Consider the following 22,457-nt stretch of genomic DNA (forward strand, 5'->3'; position numbering starts at 1 on the left):
TATGAGTTATCTTTGTGCATGGTTACTATTACTATTCTACATTACTTTATTACTTTGTTATGTATGGTTCAAAGCAATTAATAATATCCAATTGGTAACTAAAGTTTGTAAATTATGGATTCACCTCTCTCTCTTAGTAATCCCTATTTCTAACAATTGGTATTAGAGAAAAACTACTCAAAAGAGGCTTAATAACTTGAGTAGGATCCCTATGGATATAAAATAGTTGATGAAGGACCTTAAAGAGGCACTTGAAAAAATTGATCTCCTTAATGAAGAAAGAGATAAGATGAAGGATAGATATGAAGACTCCAAAGTATACATTGGACAATTGAAGGATCAGATTGAACATCTCAATCTAAGCTTGGATCTACTCAATCTGAAACTAGTGATGATGATTATTCAAAGTTGAAGACATAGTACAAGATCTTGAAGCATGAATTGAAGATTATGAATTTGAAGTTGACTTTGAGGAGTGATCCTAGAAAAGTTGAAACTGATTTGAAAACTAAGAATACATATCTTAGAGCAATTCTAGCAAAGAAGACATCTAAATTTGAAACATTGAAAGATCATGAAGAACTTCATAAGTACAACACTATTATCAAAGGTAAATTAACTCACTGTAAGCAACAACTTGAGAAGCTTTATTCTAGCAGAGCAAATCTTGATGATTCAATGTTAATATAGAGACCTACTTATGATAAGACTAGTCTTGACAATATATTTAACATTTTTGCAAAGAAACTTGAGTTTAGATCAAATCTGAAAGAAAAAGATAAATCTGATGACAAGATTGATTCTAGTCAATCTTCTAATAAACCTAAAGAAGTTGGACAAGGCAAGGAAACTAAGATATTGGATGAACCAAAGCAAGCAGAATCTCCTAAAGAGATGAGGTATGAATTTAGAGGTAAGTTTTTTTCATGTAATGAAATAGGCCATATGAAAAGTGATTGGAAAAATAAATCATTAATCATGTTACAGATTTTTATTGTTATAATTTTCATGGTATGGGTCATAGAGAAAATGATTGTAGGAAACCTAAATATGATAATGATAGAAGGAATAGTAGAATATCTAGAAATACTAACCCTACAAATAGAAGAAGATCTAACAAAAGGACATTGAGAGAAGGAAGACCTTATGAAGAAAGAAGATGGATTGCGTGTTATAAGTGTAACAACTTTGGACACATAGCTCAAAATTTTCAAGCACCTGATGATCAATAGAATCCTAGAAGAAGAACTCCAGTATGTTAGTTATGCAAAAACTTTGGACATATAGAAAAGTATTGCGAAATGGATAGAAACTTTGGAGGTAGAAGGAATGATGGAAGAAACTTCAGGAATAGAAGGAATGATGGAAGAAACGTCAAAAATAATAGAAGGAGCCATGAGAGGAACTTATGAACTAACAAAGATAGTGAGGAACAAAGAAATATAGTCAGTAAACTTTGAGAAGAATTCAATGAGGCATTTGTAAAAGGATTAGACATCTCAAAAGAAAAGTTTGAAGATGATGAGATAGGAAGATCAAAGTTAATAGTCAACTTTGATTTAATTAAGCTGAATTAAGCTTGTTCACAGCACCAGAATTTGAAACTTCATTCAAAGATTGAATTATGGGTAGCAAAGTTAGGAAAAGGTGGACTAAGATAACTTTAGATGGTATCTAAGCTCATTTGAAATTTGGATCTTATTTGAACTTGTTATGAAGGAATTAGGAGTTGCTATTATTACAGAGAAAGTTAATTCGGTAGAAAAAGATGAAAAATATGTTTTTACAGATAATTTCATAGAGTGAAGATTCTTGGAGCATTGTCATGATGGAAGGAAACTATGGTAAACTTCAGGTAGCATCTGAAGATTGAATAAAAGATCTTGAGTAGATATTTGAATTCAAAATGTAATTGAAAATTTTTCGTGTTCACAAAGTACATAATTAATGCAAATTCTAGTAGAAGGAATAAAATGGAGTACAGACTTGATTACCAATTCATTGTGATTACATTAGAAGTAGAGAGCACTCAGAAGTGACTTGACAAGGTGATTTCGAAGCAAACACCATTCTCAAAAAGAGGTATTTTTGTTGTTTATCCATAGAATTTATTTGATAAAATTTTATATTTGATAGAATCATATATATGTTACTAGTTCATAATGTTGACAATGAGAAGAGACTAAAATTGAAGTTTGTTTCCATGAAACTCATAGAAGGAAACCCTAATTCAACATTATCCATTACTCCAAACAATGTAGTTTATTTGGAGGATGTAGGAAGTTATCTTAACAGTAAGTTTGAGTCTATTGGGAGTGAGTGTATGAACAAGGACATGGAACTAGCCATTAACTACGATATGACTATAAAGCTTGAATTTGAACACTTGAAGGAACTAGATCTTTTCAAATATCATTTCTATTGATGAGTGGACACATATAATACTAAGTAGAATTCATGATGGAAAACTATGGGTGGAAGAGTATAGTTGATATTTCAGCTGACCTAATTCATGAGGTAACTAGTCTTAGCAAACAAGGCAGTGTACTTATAGGTGAGTAACTTGTTAAGAAGAAGGTTGAGAGCTATACAAAAGCAGTTTATAATGGAAAGGCCATGGTGATCAGCACCATTAAACAAGATGATGTAAGATTCCTGAGTAGAATCATTGCCTACTCTATATGTGCAAGTTCTAAGATTGATGAATTATTAGTTCGATTCATCTATGCATCCTATAAGATATGTGTTGAGAAGGAACAAGTTAACCTTAGTGAAATTATAAGAATGCAACTTGAAAACTTGGAGAAAATCAAGAGGACCAAGAATGGTGTGTTTAGATTTCAGTCACTGATCAATCATATATTCTTTCATGCACTTAAGAGATTTCCATATTTGTCAATCACAAAGATTATGAGTAGTGAGAGATGTAAAATGGCAAAGATCGTAGTTGTATGTAGAAGACATTTAGTAGATAAAATCTTGGATAGTGGGAATTTGATAATGAAAACATTTTAGAATGAGATGAGACAAAGATTTAGAATTGCACTTGCAATTGTAGAAATATTTAAAGAAGATATATGTGTTATGGTTGATATAGATTTTACTTATATTGAAGTAGTAGAACCTCGAGAAATATTTCTTGATCCCTTAGGTTATGAATTGAGTGATGAAGTAGCAATTTGATACATTGATTTATTGTTAAAATCTAAGAAGGACCAAGCTGAGTATAGATTTGGGATTTATGAAGAGATTAACCAATTAGTTCATTAGGCATCCTTAGAGAAGGAATCTCACAAGAAGATAGAGACAATAATGAAGAAAGCTTTAACAAAGGCCAGTGTGACTGAAAGTGAGTCATAGGTAGTTAGACAGACTATGAAACAAGGTATAATGAATGTGAAACATTTATTAGTATCTATTGTAGAGACATATTCAGAGTAAAGTATTCCATATGTAGTAGTCTCAGATGTACAACCAAGTGAGCCGAAGAGGAAATCAGAAAGATTAGTTGAAGCTATGACCACCAAGACAATAAGGGTCAAGAAACAAGCCACTGGACCAAGAAAGAGACAAAAGACATCGTTGACAATTGTTGAATCTAGTGAAGAACAAGAACAAGAACAAGAAGCAAAATAGGCAGAGAAAATTACTACTTCTAAATAGTTAGAAGGAAAAGCTTAGGAACCCTAGGAGTTGAAGATAGAGAAGATTAATTCAGCTATTGCTAATGAAGGGAATTTTGTTCAAATGAACAAATTTTATGACTTGTATAATAGTATTGAGAAAGATTAGATTGATATCTCTACTATGAGATACATAACAACTAATAATCTAAAACTTAAGGATATTGAAGGCGTAGTAAACCAAAAGGTCTATGACAGACTTATTGTGAAGAAGGCACCAGCTCAAGAAGAGGATATAGAACTTTGGAATTCTATGATAAGGATAATATGCAAGACTGATGATGAAGAAGAAGTCAAGAATTATTGAACAATCTAGCACATCACTTGAGAAACAAGGTGAGACCATTTCTTTTTATGGTCAGTGAGAAGGATGAAATAAGAACTGAAATAGTGGTAGCTATAAATTAGATGTTGAAAAAATTCAAGGCAACATCTTCACTAGCACCCAGAACCTCAGAAGTGTCTCTAAGTGGTGACACAATACAAATTGATCAAACCAATGTTACCATTAACATTGATGATACTAATGCTTTTGAGAGTTCAAAATAGCCTGAATCTCATGTTGAGGATATTGAAGATCAATTGAAACAAATTGAAGAGGAGAAGAGGCTATTAGAGGAAGGAAAGAGGAAAATAGAAGAAGCCAAGTAGAAATTGCTTGAAGATGAAATGAAAAGAAAAGTTTAGGACGAAAAGAAATGAATAGTTGAAGAAGAAATGAAAAGAAAAATAGAGGAAGATAAGAAGAATAGAATAGAGGAGGAAGAAAAAAAAGAGAAAAAGAAAGAAAAGAAAAAGAAGAGAAAGAGAAAGAAGAAAGAAGAGTCAAAGAGGTAGCTGAAAAGAGGCAAAGCGAAGATGAATCTAAACCATCTAGTTCATCTATTCCACTTTTTCTTGCTAGCCTAAAAAATGATGATGATAATCAAACTAACTTGATATCATCTTTGTCAAAACTTATTGAAAAGAATAGAATAGTGAAGAGCCTACAAAGAACCTTGATGGAGGTTACTAACAGAGTACATAGTACTCTGGCAATCCAGCATACAGAGGAAAATCTTGAATAGAGGGCACAAGCAGTATTGAAATATTTTGATGAGGAATTTAAAAATTTGTTGAATGTTGCATAGTCAAAGGCATATATTTCACATGATGCTAATTTATTTAGCACCATTTGTCATAATATCAAGAATGATTTGCTAAGTCTTGATTCTTGTATCAAGCAACTTTGGAAATGTCAATAGGATGGAAAGGTATTGTACATCAAGTGTACCTTATCTCATAATTTGACCAAGAATCTTGATAGTCAAATTAAAGGTAAGATGAGTGAGCTAGAGGCTCTATCTAGCTAGATACAAAATCCTTCTAGTAAAATTGATGATTTTGAAGGACAATTGGCTAGTATTCATAGTGATATCAAGATATTGGAACTTCAGAAGGAACAAATTTATTATGGAATTTCCTTCTAGTAAAATTGATGATTTTGAAGGACAAGAGGGTAGTATTAATAGTGATATCAAGAAACTAGAACTTCAAAAGGAACAAAAATTTTATCAAATTTCAGAGAGACTATTGCTTTGAAATATCTATTATTGAGAGACAGTTGGAGGAGTGTATCAAAGAAAAGGACACCTACTCCAATCTTAATGCAGTTGAGATTACATCATATGCCTTATGTGCAATTCTCACCTCTATTGAATTAGCCAAGGGTACATGGACAAAAGGTATTAATAGTCTTAAGGAAATTTTTAATGATTGCATGAAGATACTATTAGCTTAAGGTAGAAGAATAGAGTTTTTGGTAGTAGTTTTTGACAGTTTTTTTCACATACCTTTGTCATTGATGTCAAAGACAGAGAAGATGCATAAGAAAATTGTAAATTAGGTAAAGGTGAGAAGATAGAATTGTAAGATATGAAATCATATTATAAGGGGGAGCATATCTAAAGTGGACAAGTTGTAATAGATGATTAATGTAATGTTATTGATTTTGAGAAGTTTTTGATAGTTAGCTAATTTTCCCTATTTTGTTGCCATCAATGCCAAAGGGGGAGATTTTTGATAATTGGCTAATAAAGATATGTAATTTTTTTCATTTATGACAACACATGATGTATATGCTTACAAGAAACCTCAAAAATAAAGATGCTTAGCTTTTGGTACTCAGAAAATTGTCTAAGTATGAATTTGGTTTACAGCTATATTTTGTTTTGTATGTAACTTGTTGCTAACGTCATATTATGACTAGAAAAGTTAGATGGATATTGTATACATGTTTATGATGACATGTATAACCTTGGAATTCAGTACGGACTATACAAAAAAATGATATATGTGTTTTACCAGTGAAACAAGATAGGGAAATTAAAGGAAGGAATTATTTTGTTTACAAAATAATTACTTGACCAATTAGGGCCGACATCCTAGATGTTTACTCTAAGTTAGAAAAGTATATTGTGATCTTAGCCAACCTAGAATCAATTTGTAAAAAGACATGGTATTTATGCAAAGGACATCCTGTGAATTCAGGGTGTACAATGTAGAAGTTGTGATATGTTGTGTTGAGCAATTTTATGCAAACTTTTGTGAAAGTGATATATGCAAAGTTTTAAGAAGTTATTTTTGTGATCTAGGATCAAGCTAAAGATCAGTTAGAAAGAAGTCACTATACCTTTATACCAGAAGTCTAATTACTTTTTTGGGTAGTGATATTTTCTTGTAATTGGAAGTGAATGTTTGGGAAGTGGGCTCATCTTGCATCTAATATACTACAACTCCTAATAGGGTTGGAATCTCCTAACAAGGATTCAAAGTCACCTAATAGGGACTCTCTATACTAAATTTTCTCATTGACTCCTAACAAGGTTCATCCTCTAACAAGGAACTTATATATCAGTATATTATCTAGTGGGTATCATCCCCACTAGGGTTTTCCCTTGGCCAGGGTTTCCTTAGTTAACAAAATATGGTGTTATGAGTTATCTTTGTGCATGGTTACTGTTACTGTTCAACATTACTTAATTAATTTTTTATGTATGGTTCAAAGAAATTAATAATATCTAATTAGTGACTAAATTTTTTAAATTAATGATTCACCCATGCCCCCCCTAGTAATTCCTATTTCTAACAACATCCCTGGCCATTGGCTCATATATAATACCAAGGAGATCAGCTATACACCTAGGCATTATAGAACTATTAGCCCCTAAATAAATCCTAAAATTATGGACTAGCTTGTCCCCTATGATGAAAGATACATAAAAAGGAGGAGGTTTGTTTTTCTTACTTGTTTCTCCTTTTATTGGTTGCACTAGGATTGTTGCTTTTTTCTCTCTAGCTGACTAATCTTCCATGCCTATGCCTTCTAACTCTTGTTGTAGTGGTTTCTTCTGTGATGGTATGGTAGAAACAGCATCCCATATTGAGATATTAATAGTAGTCCTCTTCATTTGATCTACAGTGTTGAGAGGAGTACTTACTACTTTGGTTGGAGCCTTGGGAGCTATAGAGATTGATGACTAAAAGTTAGCAGTTTGAGGTTCAGTAGACTTATTTTTTCTTGCATTTTTCTTCTATTAGGTAGCCACATTTGGTTGTGCATTCATCACTGGTATGTGAGAGAAAATGCCTAAAGTTGAAGCTTGATTTGGTGGAGTAGGTATAGCATCCTCAGTAGCTCTTCTTTTACTTCTACTATTGTGAGCTATAGCATCATGATTGGTATGACAATGTTCTTCTGGTTGATGATTCATGAAAGAATAATCATCTTGCAGTTTTATGTGAGAAGCATCAGTAGATTGATGAGCACTAAATTTTTGTCCTAATACTTGATCTTGTGCGACCAATGCCCAAGATGCTTCTACCCTTAGGCACATACAAAATCCATAGGAATAGTTGCAAGAGGAACATAATTTTTTCTCTTGAGCAAGGTTTTTCTGAGGAACTAGTACCCTATTTGGATTTGTGCTTGCATTTTCAGCAGGGGCATTACCTAGGAATCTATTATAATTGTATGGAGCATACCCCTATCATATATTTGGTAGTCTATTATATATGGGGCCTTGATAATGAGGTTGGAAGGGTCTAGCATTTTGAGATTGTTTCCTTTCTAAAGTTATCAACTTGTTGTTTTTTTTTTGCATCACTACATTTTGATCTCGTAACCTCTTATTCATATCAGAGTTATGATCCTTGATTTTATCCATATTTTGCATCATGGACTACATCATAACTCTAATTTCATCCACCCCATTGGAAGATGTTGAAATAGAAGAGATAATAGCAAGAGGATGACTTGCAAAGGTGGTAGGGATAGGGGCTACCATGGGCTGAAGATTAGTCATGTCTAGGAAGAAAGGCATTGGAGGCCTTAGAGCTAATTTCCTCCTTGAATAAGGATATCTCTTACTTTATGTCAATTTCATAGGCAACTAGCAAGGTGTCTCCTCCCATAGTTTGCACTATGGTAGAAATAGCACTATTAAAAGCTCTAAGATAATGCAAGAAGGCATTATTAGGAGTAAGCTATTTTATCCCATGTTTTCTTAAATCTATAAATGAAGTCTGTCATATACTCATGGGGTGCTCTTTTGATGGTAGTTAGCTGCTCTAAGAGTGATAGCTGCTCTTCAAATATTTTACACAATCTTTCTCCTATCTCATCCCAATTATTAAGTGAGTTATGGGACAGCCCTCTATAACATTGTAAGGCTTTTCCTTTTAAAGATGAAGCTAGAAGCCTAACAACAATATCATCTTCTATAATACCATGTATATTACAGATATTTGAGACTTCTTGGATATGCTCTATAGGGGGGATGGAAGTTTCACCAGTAAAGTCAGGCAAACTTTTAAGTGCAGCAACTGGGATATCATGTCTCTGGGCTAGAATGAGGGACTTCCACCATTGATGGTGGAAAAAGCATGGGCTCTAGGTTCTGCCATGTGGAATAATTATTTATTTAAATGTATAGACGGTATCCTAGGTTGTGACCTATCAACAAAAGGAGTAGAGAGAGATCTTTTATGTATACTTGTTATTGTTGAACTCTTAACTGGTGATATAGATAATCTATTTCTCTTCCTTTTAGGATTTGAAAATGAAAGCTCGATATATTGAAATTTACCTCTAGAAGATGCCCTTGTGTGAGCTTTGGGCATGAATAACAACAACTCTGGTCTAAAATCAAGATGTAGAAGTAAAGTAGAGTTGCCAAATGCTTGAATGTGAGCCTCTTAAAGGCTTGGAATGCTAAGAATCAGCACTATCACCTTAGCATGAATTTCAAGTTCTTCTCTTTGACACCAGTGAACTAGCAGACATAAAATGCTTCAATACAAGTCCCACTAGGTGTGCCAAAAACTATTAACACAAAATTTTGCACCCTTGCCTAAATTTTTTACTTAAAGGAAACCTCATGTAACATAGAAACAATCTTGAAAGTGTGGGACTTTGTAATTAGAGAATGAGTCTCTGGAGAAGGTCAGCTTCCTTATTATTAGGGTGCACCTAACTATTTCTCGATAGGAAGAGGGAGAAGGAATGCATGAAAACAAACTACTTATTCTAATCTAAGAGGGGTGATACACCAAATAGTATCATTCAATCTTACCCCTTTCGAAGGAAGCACAATTCATCAATATAATCCTCAGATACATAGATTCTATCTTAGCTTTGACTTGACAATCATGCACAGATCAAATATCAATGAAAGGTTATAAGGAAGGGACTTCACGCTATATCATTCAAAGACAAATAGACATAGCATATAATTGAAGAATGAAGTAAATACATCAATATAAGGCAAAAGATGTTGCATGATATATTAATGGAAGAAGGAAATACAATTGAGAATTATATTCATTCATAGGCAAAAAGGGAATTACAGTAACAAAGCATAGAATACTACTACTATAGAATTAGAAAAAAGACCGACCCTTGGAGGGTTGACAAAAATTACTTTTATAGCTCAAGCATAATTGAGAAAACTTCTACCCTGCGGCATAGCTCAACTACTACCATTAAATTCTCAAAGAAAAATCATTGCTGATCCACAGAAGATTTGGTTGAGTGTGTGCCCATATGAAGAGAATCATGTCTTTCATACTAATTTTGACCTTGAAGAGATAGAAATGGTAGTCATAACTACATAGCTAGCTAGAAAGATAACTCAAAGCAGTAATGGAGTATCCTTTGTATGAAAAAACTATGGAGAACATCAAAAATTAGTTGCAGATGATCAGGGAATTGGTTCACTATTAAAGAGCTACATCTAAGAGTATTTTTTATGTGTTAGATCAAATATATCATCAATTTGATTGTCAAACCTACCACATGGCCTAATAATACTAAATCATGTTACCACCTTGTCAAACATTCAATTGCAACATTGACCCATGCTTATCACCTTTTTTCACATCTTTGCAAATAGTTTTCTTCATCAACTATTTCTTTTTGCGAAACTATGAATAACCTATATTATGTTTTATCACTTTAGTGTAGCTTACCTTCATTATATTCCCTTAACTATTGTGAGCTTGCAAGCAATATATAATTATCTCTTCATGTCATCATCACAGTTTATACTTTATAGTCTTCTAATTGCACTATGGCACGAAAAATAATTTGTTTTCCCTTAGATGCCACCTCACAAGCTTAACCCTAGGTTCTCTTAACTCTGTGTAAACTTGTGAACCAACAAGAATTATTGCTTTGTAGCCATGACTAGGGTTTAGCATTAACCCCTAGCGAAATTATGATTACATAAACTTTACCTAGAGATGGAGCTCTTCACACCTTCACAACTATTAAAGCCTGACTACTAACTAACCATGTGAAGTTGCAAACACTATCCTTCTAATTGCATATGAGACCATGCAAAGTTGTGACCACCATCCTGATTGCATTTTATGTTATTGTTGCTTTGTAGCTCAATTCCTTAACTCAACATTAATATTAGTGATCGTGTAATGAAGGAATTTGTGGCTTCATAGCCTAAATAATGGTTTGCCCTAAACTTTGTGTGATTATGTGAGCAAGATTATTTCAAAACATTTCCATCTTGACTCATGGTTAATCCTAACTCTTTGTGACTATGTGATGAAGAGGCAATCAAAATGTTGCCACTTGAATCATTAACCCAGATGTTAACCTTGTGAATGAGCAATCAAGGGATTTCATTGTCTTGCAACCCTAACCTTAGATTACTCTTAACCACCTATGATGTTATGCTAACAGTTAGTCACACCTTCATGACTTGAAATTGAAAACTTGGTCCTAAGCTTTGAAGTCACTCCATCTTTGAACTTGATTATTTTGTGTGTTCATTGCTTAACTAACAGTCACTTCCTCACTTCCTACGACTATCCAAGAAGAGGACTAAACACATGATCGTAACTTGAATTTTTACAAGGATATAGCATACAAATATGAAAAGTTCAAAGAATTAGGAATATAAGGGCTATAACCAAGGTTTTTACATATCCCTATCAATCTTGCCTAGCCAAAAATATTTGAACATTAGTCATGTCTATCACCCTAAAATTTTAAATTTTGGTAGGTCTGGGACAAAAATGGCCAACAAGGGTGTTGAACAATCTTGAAAACTTGAATGTTGAAATGAAAGCTATTGATGGTCAAACATCTATGCCAAAGTTACAACACATTGTGAAGTTGATTTTGATAAGGTAGAGGAAGATATTTAGAATTTTGATAATCAAAAGTTAATGCACGATAGTGAAGGAGAAGGAATGGCTTTAGAAAGAGAAGAAGAAGGAGCATCTTTAGAAAGAGACTGCATAGTAGAAACAATAGCTAGACAACATAGAGGATATTATGGGAGCCACTGGATAGAATCCAGGAAAGTGTTGTGGTAGGTATTGTGACATTGGAAACACCTGTTAAATTGGTCTAGTTGTTGATTGATTGGGTTTAATACTTCATTATTATATGATCCAATGGTAATGTTAGTTATTATTTTGACATAAATGAAAACATTATTATTATTATTATTCATTATTATATATACATACATACATTAAAACAATAATGCACTTTCTATAAATTGTTCTAGTTGCTAATTAACTTGGTTGATTACTTCATTATTATATGATCCAATGGTAATGTTAGTTATTATTTTGGCATAAATGAAAACATTATTATTATTCATTATTATATATACATACATACATTAAAACAATAATGTACTTTTTAAGAGTTTACAATTGTACAACAAAATTAATGTTTCATAAGAAAATGCACCTAAAGAACTATTAGCTCAGAAGACAGAACATTATGTTGAAATAGAACAGAAAGTGCTTGACATGAGAAGTCTGTAAGTGAGGGTGTTGACCATTCTTGAAAACCTAAATTTTGAAATGAAAGACATCAATGATCAAACACTTATGCTAGAGTTGCAACACAATGTTAAGTTGATTTTAGATAAGGTAGAGGTAGATAATCAAAATTTTAGGTGCAAGAGCAAATGAGAGTGATGGAGAAGGAGTGGCTTTAGAAAGAGAAGGAGAAGGAGCAACTTTAGAAAGAGACTGTATGGTAGATACAACATCTAGACAAAATTAAGGATATTATGGGAGCCATTGGATAGAATCTAGGAAAGTGTTGTAGTAGGTAATATGACACTAGAATCACTTGTAAGTGTCTTTGAGAATTTATAGTCCAAATATCAAATGCTTATAAGAGTGTTTCAAGTATTGGCACAGTCTCCCTACGATGATCACAAGTATCAGATGATGATAAGAGTGTTTCAAGGTTGGGAACCACTTCAACATCCTTTGCATGGTTTAGAGGTAATGTCATTATGGAAGAGGCTTTTATAAGAGAATGAGCCTCTTGATTATGGCATTTACACAAGAGAGGAACTTGCTTCTTCAACTCCTTACACTCAACTCTTCACTAAAGTTGTTCTTCCAGTAGTGAGAATAGCTGCCACAATTTCTTGGGAGCCAAGGGACCTTGGACCTATGCTACATTTTATTGAGACATGGGAGAAGTTACTACTAGCTTTAGTACTTCATAACATTCTAAATCATATAGTGATACCCAACTAGACATCAAAAATAGATACTTGGGATCCTCACAGGGAGAGCATGCCAATACCTACATGGTTACATCCTTGGCTTCCATTTTTGGCCCAATGTATGGAGCCTTTATATCTAACCATTCATTATAAATTTGGGAATGCACTTCATGCCTAGCATTCAAGTGATGCATCTACATATGCAATTTTATCACCATGCAAAACTATATTTGATCTTGCTAGATGGGAACAGTTGATTGTCCATTTTGTTGTACCTAATATGATAATAGTTCTACAAGAATTTGTAATCAACCTAGCTAATCAAAAACTAGACCTAATTAACTAGGTTATGACTAGTTTCTTCTATAAATATCTGCTATGATATGTTTTTATAAAATTTCTTTCAAAATATGCCCTTTTTTTTTGTCTGCATTATTTTGTGGAGGATCTTGAGGTAAATCACTTAGCACAAGTTGAGTGAATTATATTGTTTTATTGTTTGGATTCTAGAATATGTATGCAATTGGATCAATTTTTTGTTATGCTAAGATATAATAAGCACCTTTAAAAAAATCTCTAAATATACATGTTTAGAAGGAATTATAAAGAGATGCTTATTTAGAAGGGTACAACACGACAACAAAATTATAGAGCAAGGGCATGACATGACAATAAAATAACAAAGTAAGGGCATAGAGATTACAATGGAACAACATGGCAACAAAGTAAAAAAGAAAGGGCATAGCAATGAAATCATAGAGTAAGGGCAGCACAACAAATTGTAGAGATCACAAGGGCATGAAAACCAAATTGCAGGGTAAGGGCATGGCAATGAACTACGTAGATCACATCAATGAAATCATAGAGCAAGGGCACGACAATGAAATGAAAAGATCACCATAATGAAATGCACCAATCATAAGGGCATGGCAATGTTCACAGCTCTCCACCCTCATTCAAAGCTCTCAATTCTCTTTCCTGCATAGCTCTCCACAATCAAAAAAAATGGGGAATGATTTATGTTTTGTTTTATTTTTCTTTTTTTATACTCACGAGGGTGTCATTATTGTGATGACATCAGAGACAATTGCAAAAAAAATGAAAATCACCACAAATTACACGATCATCATAAATTGATGTCATAATTTGACCCTAAATGTTATAGTGGATTAGAATGCCCCATTACCTTTCCATCGTGCTATGACAATTACTATTATGAGTTTTATTAGTTGATTAATAAGTAATATTAGATAGTATATGATTCCAGATAGAGGGAACAAATATCCTTGAGTGATGAGATGCCCTAGTGATAAAGACATTATGTTCAGATTAAGTTGAAGCCATATTTGAAAAATTCAATGATGTAAACATCATGGCCCCTTGGGAGTGAAATCAAAAGATGACACAATAGAATAGGAATGTAAAGCATTATATGTGATGATATTAATGTGAGCATAGATGCAAAAGAATGTAGAACAAATTAGAAGAGCATGTAGAAAATTTTGTGGTGTCCTAGAGTGATTCAGAGGTCGGGTTGGCCAAGTTCAACCAGAGTTGATTTTTTATGAAAATTCAAAATATGTTGAATTGATGGTGTTTCAAGAGTCATGGAATTTTTGAAAAATAAACTGCACAAGCATTTGATCACATCAGCCCCAAAATTTTAAAATGTGATTTTGAGTTTCTTACATGTGTCAAATTTTGATTTGATCTTGAAAATGAGTTTAGAGTAATCTAATTAGTCATGGGGTGATTTTTACATCCATTGATGCATTATGAAAAAATAGGTCAAAACCTATATAAGAGCCCAAAGGGTCATTTTCAAATCATTTTATCATTTTTCTTTTGTGGAGAAGAAGCTATGAGGCAAAAATGGTCATCCCCATGCATACACATAAATTTGAGCAATCCTGGGGTCACAGTCGACCGAAAAAACTATGAACCACCAGTAAGTATTCGATAAGCTTCATGTTTGTTTCAATTTTTTACAAATTTTGATAGATTATTCATTATTTTTGTAATGTTTAAAATTTAGTTGTGTTGGGTTCTCACGTGAGAACTCATTTTCTTGTATGAGTCTCCCTAAGAAATCCCAAAATGATGTGTTGCAATAGCACAAGTTTGTGTGGGTTATAAGGTTTCTAAGTGGGGGATATACTCGTTAATCATACAAGAAACTCTTGAATTGGGTCAATTCTTTCATAAACTTTAAAAAGAGCTCTCGTGAAGGATTTTTCTTTCATGAACCAAGGAGATTCTTCACTCAAAAATATGTGTCTTAGGTGCAAGATTGTAAAATCTCTCTCTCGCGCAACTATTTTGAGCATTTTGGAGTCATTTTTGTGTAAATTTTTATGTTTTTGGATAGTTTAGCATCATTGTGATTCATCATAGCATGTTTATAGGATGTCTATATTGTACTAGAATAAATATATCATGGTATTTTCATGATCACATATTGATTATGCATTGTTTTTTGTGTGGTTGTCGGTGGACTTCCCAAATGTAGGCTTCCAATCTCACCATCCAACTATCAGGGCTCTAGTTAGATAATTCAATGTTACAGAGTTGATACAGATTGATTCATTGGGTCTCATACATCTTTTTAATATCCCCAATCTTTGGGTGAATTATAGGTTGTTGATTACATTGGTGGAGCATTTCTATTTGAAGATGAACACCTTCCACTTTTCACTTGGAGAGATGACCATCACATCCAAGGACATCTATAGGATTTTATAGATCCCCTTACATGGTCCTCAGATAGAGTAATATACACATCCATGACTTGAGAATTTTGCATTTAGGACCATATTCTAGGATGATATCATTATGGGTAGGGTCAACCCATGGGAAGCGTTAGTGTAGGTTTATGGTCTGGCACATAAATTGGAAGTGGTTCTAGTATCTTTCCTCAATTGCTACCTGATGCCTGATAGAGGTGACCACAAACTAGAATGTGGATGGGGTTACATGTTGCAATGTATGTTATAGTAGTCAGTGCATTCTAGGTGGGGTTATTGCATGTTAGCCCACATGTTCCATAAGATGCATGAGATCGCCTATAGAGAGAGGAGAAGAGCATTGAGGTAGGGGTCTATGTTCTTCAAATATGGGCATGCGAGTACTTTCCCATTAGTAGACTAATTTGTGAGGACATGAGACAACCTCACAAGCCCTATATTTGTAGATGTAGGGGGAAAATGACCCAGCTCATGCTAGGTAAGACTAAGTAGTAAAGGGCTTAGCTAGATTATCTTGTAGTAGTTGTATGGTAGCCCTAGTGAGACACAGAGATGTGCGATGATACCTGAGCACAATTGGGATGTATGTTCACTTCTCAACCATTGATTGGCCAATCCATTCATGTGATTTAGTGGTTTCCTTTGACACATGTGTGGAGGAAGTATGGTCATCCATAGGATATCACATAGGAGTATTATGCATAGGATAGCTTCATCGAGGAGGTGAAGAAGGGTTGGTAAGTGAGATTAGATCTTGGGAGGTCTATCATAGATGTATGAGGGATCACATTGATGCATTGGGATTACATGCTAGCTATAGTTGATGGAGGGATGACTCCCAAGTTTATGGAGCATTTCTCTAGTCATCCCTTTTTGCATTTCACAGACCTAGTTGGGAAGGCAATACTTATATAGCCAATTCAGGCTCCACAATAGATATCATAGCAACCATAGTAGTAGGGACCTCGATAAAGGATGACATAATTCCTAATTTTTCCTTAGCAGATGAGGATAGATCTAGGTGTTGGTGGAAGTTATTCAAGATAGAGGAGACCAAGTGGAGAGATGAAAACCTTATGTTCCATTAGAAGTTAAGCTTAGAGATAGTGGGTGGAGGATCAACCTCCTTAGTAGATAGAGTAAGGTAGAGGCAATGACGAGATGTAGGAACAGCTTCCTCCAAAGCTATAGGGTAGAGACCTATTAGCTTAGATGTAGGATGTGCTACAATGGTCATAGGATAGGGTGAGGATAGTGCAACAATAGCTTGGGGAGCTATAGATTAAGGTTATAATGCACAACACATTTCTGGTAGAGTGAGATCAAGAGATTTGAGAGTAGCTAGAGCTTCAATGAGATGAGGCTCAGACATAGATAGTGAGAGAAACATATTATTATGCATCTTATATAGGTTTAGTCTTAGAGGCAGTACAGTAGGTTCCTCACTTCTCAGAGTATGCAAGAGCATCAAAGGGTGCATGACCACTAGCTAGAGTAGATGTACCTCCTCCTCCTCTTGCACCTAGGGATGAAGGGGAAGCATGTAGTTAGCCCACTCTCTTATGTCTATGTTTGATCATGTGTATGAGATGTATGAGAAACTTGAGAAACTTGTTGTATCATTTTGAGGTTGATAATGCTTGAGTAGCACTCATTTTTTATATGAGAGCTTTGTTTTGGTATTATGTCAGTTGTCATATTCGGTTTCTCATATGTTGTTCATACATGAGATATTTAGCTATATAATTCTAACTTATGAAAATGCATATGATGGATGCATAGCGTAGTGTAGATGAGATGTATATTGTCATGAAAATGCAATGAATGAGATATAGAGATCTGATGTATGTATATGAAAGGATTTGATAATGTGTAGATGAATGATATGAAAATGCAAAATGAATGTGTACTAACATCTCATGCATGTTTTACATTTGTTGCTAATGACAAGTGCTCTGGCTAATTCATAAATATTGACAAAGGGATTTAACATTTGTGCACTCAGGATGAAATGTGATAAATGGAAGAAATCATTGACCTCTCAAGTTGAAGGATGTATGTAAAGGAATAACTAAGATCATGTCTTAATGTAATTTAAATAAGAAATGCAATCCTATGCTAGATGCAATCCCTAAGACTAGTTACTAAACTTCTAAGATATATTTTTCATCGTAGAGCTTCTATTAAGGCCTCCAAACATCATACAATCCTCACTAATATTGCAATCATGAGAATATATGTTGGAATGTCTTAATGGAAAGAGATCTTCTGACAGGGGGGGGTGAATTAGAAGTACTAGTCTTTTAACCACTTTTTATACCCTTAATAACATATAACTAAAATTGTCATGCATGCATATAAACATTAAACAATCATGTGAAACAAACATGCATCACCATATAACACTTGAGATTTTGGTGACCCAGAAACCCTCCAAGAATAAGAAAGTAAAACTAGGGTGGGGATGATACCCACGAAATTATTGCAGCAATTAATTTCAACCACTTCTAATGGCTTGCCCTGTTAAAGGCTTTACACTATGTCAATAGTGACCTGGTTAAAGGATTTACAAAACACTTTACACGAAGTGTTACCCTGTTAAAAAATTTAATCACCTTTTAAGGATCTACAAGATAGTTGTTAAGCTAACCTATCAACATAGGGTTTCCTTTCTAATACAATGGCTAAAGATTATTAGGTATAATAGCTTGCAATCCTTGATTGCTGAATACAGGTGCTTGATCTACTTTTCCTTATCTTGATCTCCTGAGATCTGATATACATTTGTATCCCTTGCTTTGTTCTTATCAACTGAATGTCTAACTACTATCCTTTTCACTTAATCTTTGACACCAAAGCTCTGCAACGACCTTAATAAAAGCCTTTGTTATTCCTTCTTGTCTCCAACTCTCTTTCAATGGCATCAGGACTCTCTTATAAAGATTAGTGGATCATTATGCATCCTTCGATAAATTGTTCCCGCTCAAACCCTAGAAATTCACCCATTGGCTGCATGCAATTCCAATTTTTTGATTGGCTACATGAGGGTCGCATAGGTAAATGAAAGGATTTGATCTTAACTCCTTATCCTGTCATGAGTCATGTATAACCATTTTACATCTTGGTTTGTTTTGGCACAAACTCTTATGCCAATCCTGTGTTGCTCGACTTATAAAGTAATACTGATGCTTGGCACCATCTATTTTGGATTGCTCGGTATCCACTGTTTCCTATGTTACTCGGCTCTTATTGATTTCTGAGTTACTCGGCTCTAATTAACTTCGCAATGCTCGGCACACACTATCTTCTGATCTACTCGGCACATGTTGAATTTTGTATAGCTTGGCATATACTAAAATGTGTTATGCTCAGTATCAACTGTAGTTTGCTCGATACTATCTGTGACTCGGCACATAAAGAAATTTTGGCTCAGCTCTTGTTTTGTACTCGGCATGTATGGTGAAAATGGTTAAGTGTGTTGACACTCATTTGTCAATTTTATTTATTGGATCAACAATCTCCCCCTTTGACATGAGTGTCAAAAACACTTAACTGATCATTCATGATCTAAACCTTATGTGTACATTCTTTACTTACAAAATGTCAAAAAAAAAATATTACACCTTATAACTCCCCCTGAGTTGATTATGCCTTGTCACATCATGAATTCTAATGTCTTGTGCCATTGTGCTTATCTTCTCCTTTAATATATCTTTCTAATAATATCTCCCCTAATAATATCTCCCCTTTAGAATATTATCTCCCCCTTTTTAACACTGATGTCAAAGGGTCCTAAATGGTAATGCCATGCTTGGCCAAAAATGTCTTATTTACCTCAACGAGTATTTTGAGAGCTGCATCCCAATTATTCAAGGCAATATCCAATGACTTTTGTTGGATTGCAAGCTCTGCTGCTAGATCAACAAGTCCTTCATGTGTATAAATATTTGGATCCTTCTTCAGGACTATTTTTTCATACATTTTCTCCTTGTGTAATACTTCCAAGTGAGGAGTGATAGAGGCTTGTATTTGAATCAGCTTTTCTTTAATAGTGGCCTCTTCTGCTGATAATGCAGCTAATTCCCTCTGAGTGTAAAGTGTTTGAGCAAATTACTTTTCACTCTATGTAGGATCTTAGGGTAGTTGCATGCTGGAGAGCTTTAATTACTCTCAAGGTTCAAAATTTTTGGATTTATTTCTTGTGTGAACTTGGAAAAATCACACAATTTGCTATAAAGGGAAAAGATGTTCCCTAAGACAATCTTTACATTATCCAATTTCTTGGCTAGGTCAACCTGTCCCAAAATGATGTTATTGGCTATCTTTTGGTTGACCTTGCCTACAAAATTCTTTTCTAATCATTCCATTAGTTTTACATTGGTATCATGGTCTTCATTATTCACTTGGTCAACTATATTAGATAGTTGCTCAAGAATTGGCCTATCCTCATTGCCTCTTGCCTCCTTCTTTTATCCAATGCACTATGTATTTCATTCATATTTTCATCATTTAGAGTGTTTAAATCAAAATAGGGTATTTTAATTTCTTCATCAAGCTCAGGAATGCCATAATGAATGGTCATGGCTACCCTAGTAGAACTTGAGCTTGGTGTAATAACATGTAAAGTCATCATTTCAGTACTCGGCTCCTGAATAGGTTTGGTAGGAGTTCTTGTTTTTGGAAATTCAACCAAAGTTTGTATTGTAAACTCCTCCTTATCTTATGTTTCTTCTTTGTCCTCTTCTTCTTGCTTAGCTTCTTCCTCTTGTGTCACTGCTGCTAGAGGTATACTTGTTGTCTGTACTGTTATACCTGTGACTTCCTCTATTGTTGCACTTAGCTCCTAATGAGCTTGAATGGCTATTCTTGGTGGTGATGGAGGTGGTGGAAATGTAAGCCCAGTAGTTTGAATGATTTGAGGTGGTTCTTGTGGTGACACCTTGGCTTCTTTGAGTTTTTCTATTGACTTTTGGAGATCATCTACACTGACCAATATGGGATTTGTACACAATTGTGCTTGTAGAGTTGTTTGGTCAAGGATCTTAGTAAGATCCTCTATAGTTAATGGATTGATGTTTTGACATGAGGTGTCAACAAAATCCTTAACCTTTATGGTTTTTTCAAGTGTGGTAGTAGAGTGAGGAGGACTAGGAGGTGAAACTTGTGTGTCTTGCAAACTTTGCTGCTCATCAGTACCTTTGTCTTCACCTTTTCCTTCCTCCTCTCTTTCTTTCTTATTTTCCTCTTCTTCAACCTTTTTCTCTTCTTCTATCTTCTCTTCTCTCCTCTTCCTTCTTTCCTCAGGTTTAGCAGCCACTTCTTCTTTGTACTCCTCTTCAAGAACATCTTCAGTATTCTTATATAAATTCTTCCATGCTCTTGTAGTTCTTTATACAACTTCTTCAATTCTATTTTTTAAGATGGAGAATGCCCTATATTTAGGTGTAAAGATTTTATTATGCCATTTGACTACTTGAGTTACCTATTCCTTTGTCAAATTAGGTAGTATGTTTGCTAGGGTTGATTCCCTCATCTCTTTCTCCATTATTAGATAGAAATGCCATCTGTCTTCTACAATTTTAGACAATTCCTTTGGCGATTGTCCATCTAGTTCAAGAGGTGTATCCTTGAACTATGCCATTAATGTATAGACTGATTCTTCAATGCTATTTTGTTCCTCTCTACTTAACTTATTGAAATCAATCCCTTTTATTTCACTTAAGTCTCCATTCCTAATCTTCTCACATAATATATCAATGGAAGACGTAGGAGGATGACTTACCTTTTCAGTCTGATCTTCTTCATCAGTATCAGGTTGAGCCACATATCTTTTGATTTTCCTTGGTTCTTCTTGTGCCTTCTTAACTGACTTCTTTTTCTTTGTCACTTCCTCTTTGGCCTCTTGTGTAGAAGCCCTTGTTGTAGCTCTGGTTGTTGGCTTCTTGGGTGTTTGCACGATAGCTTTCTTTGGTGAAGGTTGAGAAGCAGAAGGTGTCTTTGCCTTCCTTTTGATGACTCTAACTTTCCTTGGTTTCTTCTTCCTCAGCACTCTCATCTTTTTCTTCACCTTGGCCTTGTGACAATTCAAGTGGCCCTTGTTCTAGCTCATCCTCATCATCTTATTCTTCTCCTTCACTTATCTCCTCTACTACGCCTATTGCACTTGTTTCTTTAACACCAAATTTCTTCTTTATCATCTTCACCAGCTTTTCCTTCTTCTTTACTACTAAGGCTATCTTGAGTTCTATAACAACTCTTGATTTGACAGTGTCAAATGTTCCAAATGCCTTTGTAGATTTGTCCATTTCCTTGGCAAGTAATGTTGTGATGGTTGTAGAAGCTTGGTCAACATCAAGCTAATATCCCAATGGTCTAAGCCATCTTGCTCTTGGAAGGATTGCTTGAATGTAAGTATAATCAATGTCAATCAGAAAGCATATGTCATTTACATGCTTTTCCACTAGTGAAACTGGTATCCTTATTCTTTTCTTCATTGTATTTTTGAAATCATCAAAATAGATAGACATTTGATCATTAAAGCTATCTCCCATTTGTGCAATGAAATCATTTATTTGATCAACAATGGTTCTATTTTGACTCTAGTTGATTTTGCCAAATGAAGGGAATTCCTTCACCACATAAAAGAACATACAAACCAACACTGAACCAAATTTACACTATGCTCCCTTGGACTTTCTAATAGCTCCAAGATTTTCATTGATCTATTGCAACATGAGCTCTGCAAGGTCATAGGTGTGGTCTTTCTTTACAAGCTTATATGCCACATCCAGTGCTATGTAGGGTACACTATGCAACCTGCTAGATTCATAAAACTTATGTGATATGATCCTTACAAAAAATTCTAGAAGGGGATCAGTTATGGTATCTATGGTCATGCCTCTATTGTTCCATTTTGCACCTGTGTTCTTCTCAATTGTTTCCTTCTTTTCACTTCTTAATGTCTTGGGCTGATCTAGGGTTGGAAAACTTGT

This window comes from Cupressus sempervirens, chromosome 2, assembly GCF_028749045.1.
Source record: "Cupressus sempervirens isolate cs-2001-9-10 chromosome 2, ASM2874904v1, whole genome shotgun sequence".
Classification (NCBI taxonomy): Eukaryota; Viridiplantae; Streptophyta; class Pinopsida; order Cupressales; family Cupressaceae; genus Cupressus; species Cupressus sempervirens.